Here is a 14,572-nt window from a genome sequence, read left to right as displayed (position 1 = left end):
TTTACTCCGTCGGGATATCAACTTACTGTTGAGAGTTAGAATAATAGAATACACAATGTGCAATCTCTAAATTTTGCTGTGCATCAGCAGTTACTCAATTAGCCCATGTCGGCTAAACATTTTTAGATTGGTGAATGAATCTAGCGGCCAGCTATATAAACTTGTAGTAAGCATGGTTGAATTACCGACCTGGGTGGGGCCCGATTATCATCAATTATCACGTTAAAAACGGCAAACATTTGCCTCCACCCTATGGCGAAATGTGTACAATTTCAGAAGATTATCTGTAAAATTGCTAATTTTTCTCTCCGCCCCATAGAATTGCAGGAAATGACCTTTAAAAGGTCAAATGTTTTATCTTCGCTAGCACAAGAGGGGCCACTAAAATGTTTTGCTTGCAAGGTGTGTGGGGGGGGGTATGGATGTGGGCATGCACATCCACGAGCCACTGCGGCCCCCCATGATGAGTTCCGTTTTTTTTTGTGGTGCCTACCCGGTCAAAGTTGCCCATCCCTGATATAGACCATATAATGTGTTAGAAAATTGAAAAAGCTCTGAACTATCCGTTCAGACTCCAGTACTACCTACCTACAGCTTATGGAAAATTTGCTCTTTTAGTATTTGTCCAAAAGGTTTCCTCAAGGAGAAAGCCCCCACTTCAAAGATAATAAAACTAAAACACTATAGTAAATACTACAGTAATGTCTAAAAACACTACAGTAGTTAAGTTGTATACAGTATACTATAGTTTTTAACTATACTAATACTACAGTATTTATACTATAGTAAACTGTAAATACTACAGTATACTACAGTCATGTCCACAAAAACACTATAGTATATAAATATAGTAATGCTACAGTATTTTTATACCATAATAGTTTGTCATGTTGGGTAGTCTCCATTGAAACAAGTGACTTGTCCTCTCTTTCCTGCCATACAAAGCTATGACACACACACACACACACACACACACACACACACACACACACACACACACACACACTTCTCGGTCTAAAAGCCATTACCCTTCCACCTCTCCCTCCCTTATCAACCAACATCCCCACTTTTGTTTTTCTTACTTCGTTTGCTAAGCCCTCCAAATTGTTCCTAGTTGTTGTTTTTGTTATCGTTTGTTTGTTCCTCCAACGACCCTATAGCCTGAGTGGCCATATACCTCTGGTCAAACTGACAAACACACACACACAACCATCTTCTTCCTTATCTGTCTCTTGCTCTCTGTTAGGGCCAATCAGACACCTCGCTGGCTGCCATAGCCGGAGACACGCGCTAGCGACCCTCACTTCAATTAGCTCCTCCGCACGGCGCCCAATTTCACGGCTATAACCCCCCGCCAAGCCCCCACTAGGCTCCCAGCAAGGACCAACGCACCCCATCCATCACCTGCACCCTAGGGGAGGACTAGGGGAGAGGGGACGGGGGTGAAGAAGGGGGCGTGCGCTGGAGGGAGTGACGTATTGCTCCTCAGATGGGGAGAGTGAGACTGGGTAACTTTGACCTGGCTTACAGGCTGTTATGAAGAGAGAGAGGTGGTTGGTTTTCACTGCTGGCTTCCTGTCCTGTGTGTGTGGATGCATAATGTGAATGGTTTAATGTGTATTCAGTGTTCACTGGGTTGGAAGTGTGGGGGTATGACTTATGGTTGTGGATGGGGAATCTAAACTTTGTCCACACACAAGAGAGGGTTTTATATGAATGAGTCATCAGGCCATACATTCATAGGAAGTCACATAGCAAAGTCATGAAATGTGCAGTGTGTGTGTGTGTGTGTGTGTGTGTGTGTGTGTGTGTGTGTGTGTGTGTGTGTGTGTGTGTGTGTGTGTGTGTGTGTGTGTGTGTGTGTGTGTGTGTGTGTGTGTGTGTGTGTGTGTGTACGTGTGTGTGTGTTAGTGTGCGTGTGTGTGTGTGTGTGTGTGCTTGTATGCCCATGCTTGTACATTTGTGTGTTTGTACAAAGGTCCTGTGGTGAGAAGACAAGTCAGTGTTTGTTGAGTGGAGCAGTCAAAACAACAACACTATTTGACCTACTGTGAAGTCGACTGTTGTCGCCAGGCAGTTATTTTTGTTATTCTGTCTCTCTCTCTCCCTCTATTTCTCTCGGCTGCTATTTCTCTCTCCCTCGCTCACAGAAGTCATTACCTTACTCACATATTTATCCATGCACATACACAGACACAGACACACTCATTTAAACCCCTTACTACTACACTGCTCAAAAAAATAAAGGGAACACTTAAACAACACATCCTAGATCTGAATGAAAGAAATCATCTTATTAAATACTTTTTTCTTTACATAGTTGAATGTGCTGACAACAAAATCACACAAAAATAATCAATGGAAATCCAATTTATCAACCCATGGAGGTCTGGATTTGGAGTCACACTCAAAATTAAAGTGTTTAACCACACTACATGCTGATCCAACTTTGATGTAATGTCCTTAAAACAAGTCAAAATGAGGCTCAGTAGTGTGTGTGGCCTCCACGTGCCTGTATGACCTCCCTACAACGCCTGGGCATGCTCCTGATGAGGTGGCGGATGGTCTCCTGAGGGATCGCCTCCCAGACCTGAACTAAAGCATCCGCCAACTCCTGGACAGTCTGTGGTGCAACGTGGCGTTGGTGGATGGAGCGAGACATGATGTCCCAGATGTGCTCAATAGGATTCAGGTTTGGAGAACGGGCGGGCCAGTCCATAGCATCAATGCCTTCCTCTTGCAGGAACTGCTGACACACTCCAGCCACATGAGGTCTAGCATTGTCTTGCATTAGGAGGAACCCAGGGCCAACCGCACCAGCATATGGTCTCACAAGGGGTCTGAGGATATCATCTCGGTATCTAATGGCAGTCAGGCTACCTCTGGCGAGCACATGGAGGGCTGTGTGGCCCCCCAAAGAAATGCCACCCCACACCATGACTGACCCACCGCCAAACCGGTCATGCTGGAGGATGTTGCAGGCAGCAGAACGTTCTCCACATGGTCTCCAGACTCTGTCACGTCTGTCACATGTGCTCAGTGTGAACCTGCTTTCATCTGTGAAGAGCACAGGGCGCCAGTGGCGAATTTGCCAATCTTGGTGTTCTCTGGCAAATGCCAAACGTCCTGCACGGTGTTGGGCTGTAAGCACAACCCCCACCTGTGGACGTCGGGCCCTCATATCACCCTCATGGAGTCTGTTTCTGACCGTTTGAGCAGACACATGCACATTTGTGGCCTGCTGGAGGTCATTTTGCAGGGCTCTGGCAGTGCTCCTCCTGCTCCTCCTTGCACAAAGGCGGAGGTAGCGGTCCTGCTGCTGGGTTTTTGCCCTCCTACGGCCTCCTCCGCGTCTCCTGATGTACTGGCCTGTCTCCTGGTAGTGCCTCCATGCTCTGGACACTACGCTGACAGACACAGCAAACCTTCTTGCCACAGCTCGCATTGATGTGCCATCCTGGATGAGCTGCACTACCTGAGCCACTTGTGTGGGTTGTAGACTCCGTCTCATGCTACCACTAGAGTGAAAGCACTGCCAGCATTCAAAAGTGACCAAAACATCAGCCAGGAAGCATAGGAACTGAGAAGTGGTCTGTGGTCCCCACCTGCAGAACCACTCCTTTATTGGGGGTGTCTTGCCAATTGCCTATAATTTCCACCTGTTGTCTATTCCATTTGCACAACAGCATGTGAAATGTATTGTCAATCAGTGTTGCTTCCTAAGTGGACAGTTTGATTTCACAGAAGTGTGATTGACTTGGAGTTACATTGTGTTGTTTAAGTGTTCCCTTTATTTTTTGGAGCAGTATATTTATCCTTGGCATGCAGTGGCGACCCGTCATTCAGGGCAGGTGGGGCTGTTTTGAGCCGTACCTTTTGTGCATGTTATTTTTACATTAATACGTGTCACATATCAGTTTGCAAACAATGTAAAGAAAAATATAAAAAATCATTAAGTTAATAAAGCCGCATACGAACTTGGTCTCTTTTTTTGCTTTCTTGAGTAAGGCAGCTCCAAAATGCAGGTGTTTCCACCTAGCTCAGTGCTTTCTGTGGTGATGGGGCAGCCAGCGGAAAATACGGAGTGTTGGTAATGTTCTCTAGTAGCGCCGTGATTGGGTAATGTTCTCTAGTTGTGCCGTGATTGGCTCATTGTTCTGTCACTCATGGGGACACTACGTCACCGCCAAATCTAAGGGTAGAACAAAAAAAATTCAAGCCCCTTGGGTGCTGCCATAGAGTTACATTAGAAGTGCCCATCTAAGAAAGCTCAAGGTCATTGGCCACAGATAAATTATGTCAAATCACATATCTACAGTAGCTTTGATTGGACTGATCTTAGCTAGCAAGTCATCATCATGAATCAAGTTGGCAATCTACTGGCAAATGCTTTTTAATCTTTGTCATATGAAGAGAAATTATAGATAAAACGTATCGGTGCTCATTGGCCATTGGACATAAACATTACACAACAAGCTGGAAATCGCAAATTCAACAATGAGTGGTTTGGAAGGAATCAGTGGCTAATGGCAAGCATTGCAAAGCAATCAATAGCCTGCTATTCAGTGGAGTGTTTGTGTGGTCCTAAGTCTGGGTTTAAGGGTCTCTTTTCCAAGCTTAAAAGGATAAACATTCAACATTGGCCATGCTGTCAATCCAGCATGACTTCTGCCACGCTCAAAACAACTGGAAACTCAGAACTGGGAAATCTGACTTCAGTGATTTCAAGACAACTGGAACTCCGAAAAAATTTTGTTCCGACTGGGAAAATACGTTTTGAACGGTCATCCAACTCGGAATAGCAAGTCGGGAATTATGTAATATGCCGGGAAGATATGTATACTGTAGCTAAGTATATGTTGTGTAGTAATTTGGTTGCTCTTGATTTTGCCTGCTGTTCTGACTTGGTGGTGCACATGTAGCCTATAGCCTGTTTTAGAGAAATGTAATCATAGAATATTGGAAGAGCTTTCATTGTCTGCTTATATGCCCCCTTTATTTATCCTATGGTTCTGACTTGGTGTGCAAGGAGATTACTGTAAGATCGGCCCATGCTCTGAATTCTGTCGCTGTACATTTCAAAAGTGCTGAAAAAGGAGTTATATTGACTACGTCCGTCCTAGCTCGCTCATTAATGTCTTAATCACAATTACGGATGCCTCTCATCCGCTCGTTGTCCCCTTATGCCAAAATTTGTTCATCTCAATTGTCAATAGAAACCACATTTGTTTAAGCAAGTCAGCCATATCAGCTATGTTTTTTTTAAAGGCAGTAAATGAGGCTGTTTTGCTGCCAGACAAGGCTCCACTGATAACCAGGTGTAGCAGTGGTAAGGTGTTGGGACTGCTGTTGGGACCCTGTTGTTGGGACAGCTTTATGTGGGCCTTAACACTTTGTGGGCACCGTTTATCACCGTTATAGTGCAATTCATGTATTAGAGGGAGCCTTCTCTGTCTCCAGCCAGTCTGCCTCCCTGCCTGAAGCTCACATCAGGCCTCCTGAGAGAAGAGAGGAGGGGCATGGTGGACAAAGGGAGAGGAGGAGGAGAAGGAGGAAGAGGTAACTTCCACAAAGCTGTGAACGAGCTGAGAGACAAGGCAAGAGGGGCCTTCTATGCCATCAAAAGGAACATCAAATTCAACATACCAATTAGGATCTGGCTAAAAGTACTTGAATCAGTTATAGAACCCATTGCCCTTTATGGTTGTGAGGTCTGGGGTCCGCTCACCAACCAATAAGTCACAAAATGGGACAAACACCAAATTGAGACTGCATGCAGAATTCTTCAAAAATATCCTCCGTGTACAACGTAAAACACCAAATAATGCATACAGAGCAGAATTAGGCCGATGCCCGCTAATTATCAAAATCCAGAAAAGAGTGGTTAAATTCTACAACCACCTAAAAGGAAGCGATTTCCAAACCTTCCATAACAAAGCCATCACCTACGGTGAGATAATTAGACACAATTAGACACAAGCAAATCGTGAGAAAACAAAAAGATAATTACTTGACACACTGGAAAGAATTAACAAAACACTGGGCAAACTAGAATGCTACTTGGCCCTAAACATAGAGTACACAGTGGCAGAATACCTGACCACTGTGACTGAGCCAAATTTAAGGAAAGCTTTGACTATGTACAAACTCAGTGAGCATAGCCTTGCTATTGAGAAAGGCTGCCGTAGGCAGACCTGACTCTCGAGAGAAGACAGGCTATGTGCACACTGCCCACAAAATGAGGTGGAAACTGAGCTGCACTTCCTAACCTCCTGCCAAATGTATGACAATATTAGAGACACATATTTCCCACAAATTACACAGATCCACAAAGTATTCGAAAAACAAACCCAATTTTGATAAACTCCCATATCTACTGGATGAAATACCATCACAGCAGCAAGATTTGTGACCTGTTGTCACAAGAAAAGGGTAACCAGTGAAGAACAAACACCATTGTAAATACAACTCATATTTATGTTTATTTATTTCCCCTTTTGTACTTTCACTATCTGCACATTGTTACAACACTATACATAATTTTACATTTGAAATGTCTTTATTCTTTTGGAACTTCTGTGAGTGTAATGTTTACTGTTAATTTTTTGTGTTTATTTCATTTTTGTTTATTATCTACAATGTTAACATATGTTAACCATGCCAATTATCAAGTCTCAGGTAAGACCCAAGTGCTGACTGTGTTGCAGTAACAATGTTTATTACAACAACGGGCAGGCAAACGACAGGTCAAGGCAGGCAGAGGTCGATAATCCAGAGTAGGGGCAAAGGCACCAGACGGCAGGGGCAGGCAGGCGGGCTCAGAGTCAGGACAGGCAAAGGTCAAAACCAGGAGGGCGAGAAAAGAGAGACTGGGGAAAAGCAGGAGCTGAGAAACAAAATGCTGGTTGACTTGACAAACAAGATGAACTGGTAACAGACAAACAGAGAACACAGGTATAAGTACCCAGGGGATAATGGGGAAGAAGGACGACACCTGGAGGGGGGTGGAGACAATCACAAAGACAGGTGAAACAGATCAGGGTGTGACAGCCAATAAAGCCCTTGAATTGAATTGAATTGAATTGAATTGAATTGAATTGAATTGAATTGAAAGGAGAAGGGCATGTAGGAGGAAAGAGGAAAGGTTAGAGGGGGAGGGGGAGAGAGAGGGGACAAGGGAGGAGAGCAGCATGGAGAAAAGGGAAGAGGGAGAGGAATTGAGATGAGGATGAGAGGAGAGGTGGAACAGAACCCATCAATGCCAAGCAAACACTCAGGCTTCCATTTATCATCTTACTCAAACTCCCTTAAACATACACAGATTGCAGTGCACACACACATAGGCATAAAGTACATTGCAACGTACACACACATGCCTAGACTCACACATACTAGGTACGCACACACACACACATACACACACACCAACACGCAGCAGATTCACACGCAGCAGCAGCAGATTCCTCTGCACAGGGGGTTAGGAACAAACTATTACCAAATATCCATAAATAACTGACAAATTACAATTATATTTTTGTAACTATTGAAAATGTAAAAGACTGACTACGGAGCACTTACTTTAGTTTTTGTGTGTGTGTGTCAGTCTGGATGTGCGCGTGTGCCTGCCTGTGTGCCTATGTGTGCGTGTGTGTCAATACATTTTTTCTCAATCGCATACAAGCCTCTTGGGGGGGTTCAAAACATAGTCTACAAGACAGAACTCTGTGGTCTTTTGCTAAACAGTAAATGTATTTTCAAAATGTAGTTGCCGTCTCAAAACGTATACATTCATCAAAACGAAATTATACTTTCAGAATTGCAAATACATTAATCAAAAGAACACAACTGCATTGATGTCATTGTATATCCCACCAAGGGCAAATCTGGTGTTTCTTTTTAGATAGAATTCAAGATATATTAGATCAAATCCAGACAGGAACTATTATTTTAGCAGGTGACCTAAATTGTACATTAGATAAGATTGAAAGTTGTAGTAATAAAAAAGGCACATTTGGGGAGCCTCCAAAGAGGCTGAAAAATGTCATCTCTACAAATAATTTACAGGACACTTGGAGATTACTATTCCCAACTACAAAAGACTATTCCTTTTTTTCTCAAAGAAAGAACATCTATTCAAGAACTAACTACATTTTAATTTCATAAAATCCACTCAACAATTTCTGGATTAAAAAATGTATGATATACACTGGGGTTACTTAGAAATCTCCTTGTTTTTGAAAGAAAAGCACATTTTTGGTTCATTAAAATAACATCAAATTGATCAGAAATACAGTGTAGACATTGTTAATGTTGTAAATGACTATTGTAGCTGGAAACGGCTGATTTATTATGGAATATCTACATAGGTGTACAGAGGCCCATTATCAGCAACCATCACTCCTGTGTTCCAATGGCACACAACGTGTGACAGAATTTGGAGAATGAACAGAGCGCATCTTCTGGAAGCAAAATATATTAAACACGTAAACAAAAAATAAAAGCCTTTACCATTACAAATGTAGACATAGAGGATAGAGAAAAGCCTACCCTCAATATAATCTGGGATGCCTTTACATTAGGGAAATGATAATCTCATATTCGGCAATAGCTAAATCGGATTTAGAAATTAAAATTCAAGACAAATCTGAGAAAAAAAACATAAAAACATATATACAAGGAAAATAATAAAATCAAATGTCAATTTAAGCAGGAATCCGATCTTTTACTTTTGAAGATATATTAATTTCTTCATGGCAAATAAACCTGGCAAATATCTCGCAGCTCTCACAAAACAAATACATGCTAAACCAATTCTAATTTTAAAAGATACAGATACAAATGCGGTAATTAGAAATAACAACTTGATTAACTACAATTTTTAAAAGCTTCTATGAATATTTAAATACAGTTGAAGTTGGAAGTTTACGTACACCTTAGCCAAATACATTTAAACTCAGTTTCACAATTCCTGATATTTAATCCTAGTAACTGACATACAGTTAAGATCACAATTTTATTTTAAGAATGTGAAATGTCAGAATAATAGTAGAGAGAATGATTTATTTTAGCTTTTATTTCTTTCATCACATTCCCAGTGGGTCAGAAGTTTACATACACTCAATTAGTATTTGGTAGCATTGCCATTAAATTGTTTAACTTGGGTCAAACATTTCGGATAGTCTTCCACAAGCTTCCCACAATAAATTGGGTGAATTTTGGCCCATTTCTCCTGACAGAGCTGGTGTAACTGAGTCAGGTTTGTAGGCCTGCTTGCTCGCACACGCTTTTTCAGTTCTGCCCACACATTTTCTATTGGATTGAGGTCAGGGCTTTGTGATGGCCACTCCAATACCTTGACTTTGTTGTCCTTAAGCCATTTTGCCACAACTTTGGAAGTATGCTTAGGGTCATTGTCCATTTGGAAGACCCATTTGCGCCTAAGCTTTAACTTCCTGTAACGGTCGTCGGGAGAGAGAGTAGACCAAGGCGCAACGGAGTTAGTGTTCATCATAGTTATTTAATTAACGTAAGAACACGATACAAAAACCAAGAAAACCGACAGCTAAAACAGTCCTGTCAGGTGCGAAACGAAACAGAAACAAATACCCACAAAACCCCAACGGAAAAACAGGCACTTATGTGTGACTCCCAATCAGCAACAACCAACAACAGCTGTGCCTGATTGGAAGCCACACGGCCAAAATCAATGAAACAGACAACATAGAAAATGAACATAGAACGCCCACCCAATGTAACACCCTGGCCTAACCAAAATAAAGAACAAAAACCCCTCTCTATGGCCAGGGCGTTACACTTCCTGACTGATGTCTTGAGATGTTGCTTCAATATATCCACATAATTTTCCTCCCTCATGATGCCATCTATTTTGTGAAGTGCACCAGTTCCTCCTGCAGCAAAGCACCCCTACAACATGATGCAGCCACCCCGGTGCTTCACGGTTAGGATGGTGTTCTTCAGCTTGCAAGCCTCCCCCTTTTTCCTCCAAACATAACAATGGTCATTATGGCCAAACAGTTATATTTTTGTTTCATCAGACCAGAGGACATTTCTCCAAAAAGTACGATCTTTGTCCCCATGTGCAGTTGCAAACCGTAGTCTGGCTTTTTTATGGCGGTTTTGGAGCAGTGGCTTCTTCCATGCTGAGCAGCCTTTCAGGTTATGCAGATATAGGACTCTATATCTGTTTTACTGTGGATATAGATAATTTTGTACCTGTTTCCTCCAGCATCTTCACAAGGTCCTTTGCTGTTGTTCTGGGATTGATTTGCACTTTTCGCAACAAAGTACGTTCATCTCTAGGAGACAGAACGCGTCTCCTTCCTGAGCGGTATGACGGCTGAGTGGTCCCATGGTGTTTATACTTGTGTACTATTGTTTGTACAGATGAACGTGCTACCTTCAGGTGTTTAGAAATTGCTCCCAAGGATGAACCAGACTTGTGGAGGTCTACCATTTTTTTTCTGAGGTCTTGGCTGATTTCTTTTGATTTTCCCATGATGTCAAGCAAAGAGGCACTGAGTTTGAAGGTAGGCCTTGAAATACATCCACAGGTACACCTCCAATTGACTCAAATTATTTCAATTAGCCAGTCAGAAGCTTCTAAAGCCATGACATAATTTTCTGGAATTTTCCAAGCTGTTTAAAGGCACAGTCAACTTAGTGTATGTAAACTTCTGACCCACTGGACTTTTGATACAGTGAATTATAAGTGAAATAATCTATCTGTAAACAATTGTTGTAAAAATTACTTGTGTCATACACAAAGTAGATGTCCTAACCGACTTGCCAGAACCATAGTTTGTTAACGAGACATTTGTGGTGTGGTTGAAAAACAAGTTTTAATGACTCCAACCTAAGTGTATGTAAACTTCCGACTTAAACTGTAATTCACAATTAAACAACAGTTTGATGCATCCTATAGCCTTCTTAGACTCAACAACTCTGAAGCAATTATCAGCAGACAGGGATCACCCAATAATAAATATTAGATACTGTTAAAACATTGGCACGGAGAGAAGCACCAGTAATGGATGGCTTTCCCATAGAATCCTATTCAACATTATGGGACAAAGTGTCACCCCTATTTACACAAATGACAACACACGTCACTCAATTCAGTAATTCCTAGTTCCATGTATCAAACAGTTATTTCAGTTATATTAAAACCAGGAAAATCTGGAGAGTCCCCTTCTGATTCTAGACCCGTAAGTTTAATTATTTGTGACAATAAAATAATAACAAAGCTTATAAACAATAGAATGGCAAAAGTCTTACCAGACTTGATACATGTCAATCAAATGGGGTTTATTAAAAATAGACACATACAAACAAATACAAGAACATGTTTCAGTTTAATACAATACGCAAAAAACAAGGTATAAATGTATCAATAATGACTGATGATGACGAAAAGGCCTTTGACCGTCTTGAATGGCCTTTTCTATTTAAAACTTTGGAAGCTTTCAACTTTCCAGCTGAAATAATACATGTAATAAAAATATCATATACATGTCCTAAAGTAAATATATACACAAATAATATATAATCTGATTAAATGGCTTTGGAATGGGGCACAAGACAGGGATGTCCCCTCTTCCCCTCCTGTTTGCACTGGCAATTGAACCCCTTGTAGAAAGAATTAGGCAGGACCCATTATGTAACAGGTGTCAGTATTGGTAAACATGAATGTTAACTAAACTTATTTTCAGATGATCTCGTGATATAACTGACCAATATTGAAAACTAAATGCCTCCTCTGCTAAAAATAATTTCAGAATACTCTAAAATCCCAGTATATAACATTTACATGGGAGAAAAAATGAAATAATGGCAATAGGAACAATACAAATAATAACTCACAATATACAGCAATCCTTTAAGTGGACCACAACCAAAATATGAGTATTTAATAGCTGACAACAATTAACAAATGTATAAAGATAACTTTATTCCATTACTCAACAATACAAAAGCAGATCTAATTAAATGGAACAATCTTCCAATAAATCTTACAGGTAGAAAAAACCTCTTCAGAATGGCATGGCTCCCAAAGTTTTTGTATTTATTTTCGGTAACACCAATTACCCCACCAAAGACATTCTTTAAAAAATAATGCAACTTAAAAGTTTTATATAAAATAAAATTGGTTTGATATCTTTTGAATATCAGAGCAATCTGGAGGGAATCCTATTTGAGTTTAAAAAAAAGATATTCATATGATAGATAAGCTATCCAAAACTTTAAAGAGAGCCTATCCAACTGACAATCTCTTAGAAAAGAAATATAAACTATTCGAACCAAGACTTAAAAAGAACTGATATTCGCACAAGATCGAGGGTATGTTGGAACATAACTAACAAGATTACAGTTACCTAAAATGTACGCTTAATCAAGTATAAATTAATATATAGAATTGAGTATACAAGAGACAAAATTCACAAATTATGTCTGAAGTGTAAAACTAATAATGACACAATAATCAGTGCCTTCTGGGAATCTTACAAAGTCCAAATGTTATGGGCAGAGTTAGAAAGTTGGCTGTCAGAAGTATTACAATGTAAATATACTTTTAATCTGTCTGTCTGCATATTTCAAGACATGGCATATGAGGGTGCAGTGCAATCTGGAAAACAACCAATCCTCAATTGTTTACGCAATGGAGGGTTAAATGGTTTATTATCAAAAAATTGCAAGGGCATGGGCTACGGAGAGAAACAAAATGGTGCAGTTTGAAGCCATGTTGCGGAAAGTGATGCTGGAGATGTGGGGGGGGGAGATGCTAGTAGGTCTGGACAGGTGTGATGTAGTTGATGTTTGTATGATGTTGTTGTTGTATGTGTATGTTTGTATTGTTAAATCTTTTTTTTTTAAGAAAACAATTGCTTGCAAAAAGATTAACGCTACCATACTTACACTATATAAACTTAAGTATGTGGATAGATTAGTGGATTCTGCCATTTCAGCCACACCCATTGCTGTCAGGTGTATAAATTTGAGCACACAGCCATGCAATCTCCATAGACAAACATTGGCAGTAGAATGGCCATACTGAAGAGCTCAGTGACTTCTAACGTGGCACCGTCATAGGATGTCACCTTCCCAACAAGTCAGTTCGTCAAATTTCTGCCCTGCTAGAGCTGCCCCGTTAAACTGTAAGTGCTTTTATTGTGAAGAGGAAACATCTAGAAGCAACTACGGCTCAGCCATGAATTGGTAGGCCACACAAGCTCACAGAATGGGACCTTGTGTGGTGTGAAGTTCGCCGCCATTGGACTCTGGAGCAGTGGAAATGCGTTCTCTGGAGTGATGAATCACGCTTCACCATCTGGCAGTCTTGAAGGACAAATCTGGGTTTGGCGTATGCCAGGAGAACGCTACCTTCCCCAATGCATTGTGCCAACTGTAAGTTTGGTGGAGGAGGAATAATGGTCTGGGGCTGTTTTTCATGGTTCGGGCTAGGGCCCTTAGTTCCAGTGAAGGGAAATTTTAACGCTACAGCATACAATGACATTCTAGACGATTCTGTGCTTCCAACTTTGTGGCAACAGTTTGGGAAAGGCCCTTTCCTGTTTCAGCATGACAATTCCCCCGTGCACAAAGCGAGGTCCATACAGAAATAGTTTGTTGAGATCTGTGTGGAAGAACGTGACTGGCCTTCCCAGAAGGCTTCCACTAGATGTTGGAACATTGCTGAGGGGACTTGCTTCCATTGGGCGACTACGCTTGCCTCGCAGTCGGCGTCCCAATTCATGCCAAAGGTGTTCGATGGGGTTGAGGTCAGGGCTCTGTGTTGGCCAGTCACGTTCTTCCACACAGATCTCGACAAACTATTTCTGTATGGACCTCGCTGTTATAGCAGCAAAGGGGGGACAATCTCTATTTTAATGCCAATGATTAATGCAATGGCATAACTCTGTTACATCTGTTACGCCACAGCCTGATGTTTTATTTGGAGATTGGGTTGCAAGATCAGTACATTTTCTTTGCAGTCACAAAATCATGATGATCAAAATTGGATTACCCAAAGGTGCAGAATTATGGGCAATTACTCCTTTTGTGCATATTTCACCAAACAATTTCATACGTATCCAATCAAATATTATTCCTGATTTTAACAATAAGCACATTGTGTGCGTGAATCATTTATACATTCAATACATATACTGGTTTGTCATAGTTTTGTAGACTTTCATTGGCGCACAAAAACACAGTCCACAATTGAAATAATGAAAGGTGAATACAATGGACGTGGATATGAACGTATTGGCCTACCAAGAAGTAACCCAACTTCATTCTCTGTATCTCTGCATGTCCGCAATATTGTAAAAAATCGTAAACATTAGACAGTCCCTATTGCTTAAATATTTCCCTATATTGTACATGGTATGACACTGATGGGGTGATTTTGACTTTTGTGCACAAGTGTTTACTGATGGCTGGACACAGTGAAGACATTTGTGTACATTTCTCTTCTGATGAAACACTGTTAATATCCTGTGAACAAAACACTTAGCAGTGAATTTTGTATTCACTGATGACATTTGTATTTAAA

General features: G+C 41.0%; 1 non-coding gene across 1 annotated transcript; it reads left to right on the top strand.

The window, feature by feature from the left end:
- Positions 1 to 600: 600 nt before the first annotated feature.
- On the top strand, positions 601 to 655 carry LOC123724160 (U7 small nuclear RNA). Its single transcript, XR_006756840.1, has one exon. It is a non-coding gene; the product is annotated as a U7 small nuclear RNA (small nuclear RNA).
- Positions 656 to 14,572: the final 13,917 nt, after the last annotated feature.

This window comes from Salmo salar, chromosome ssa09 (genome assembly GCF_905237065.1).
Source record: "Salmo salar chromosome ssa09, Ssal_v3.1, whole genome shotgun sequence".
Lineage (NCBI taxonomy): Eukaryota > Metazoa > Chordata > Actinopteri > Salmoniformes > Salmonidae > Salmo > Salmo salar.
The sequence above is the reverse complement of the archived record's forward strand: the minus strand, read 5'-3'. Positions and strand labels throughout refer to the sequence as shown.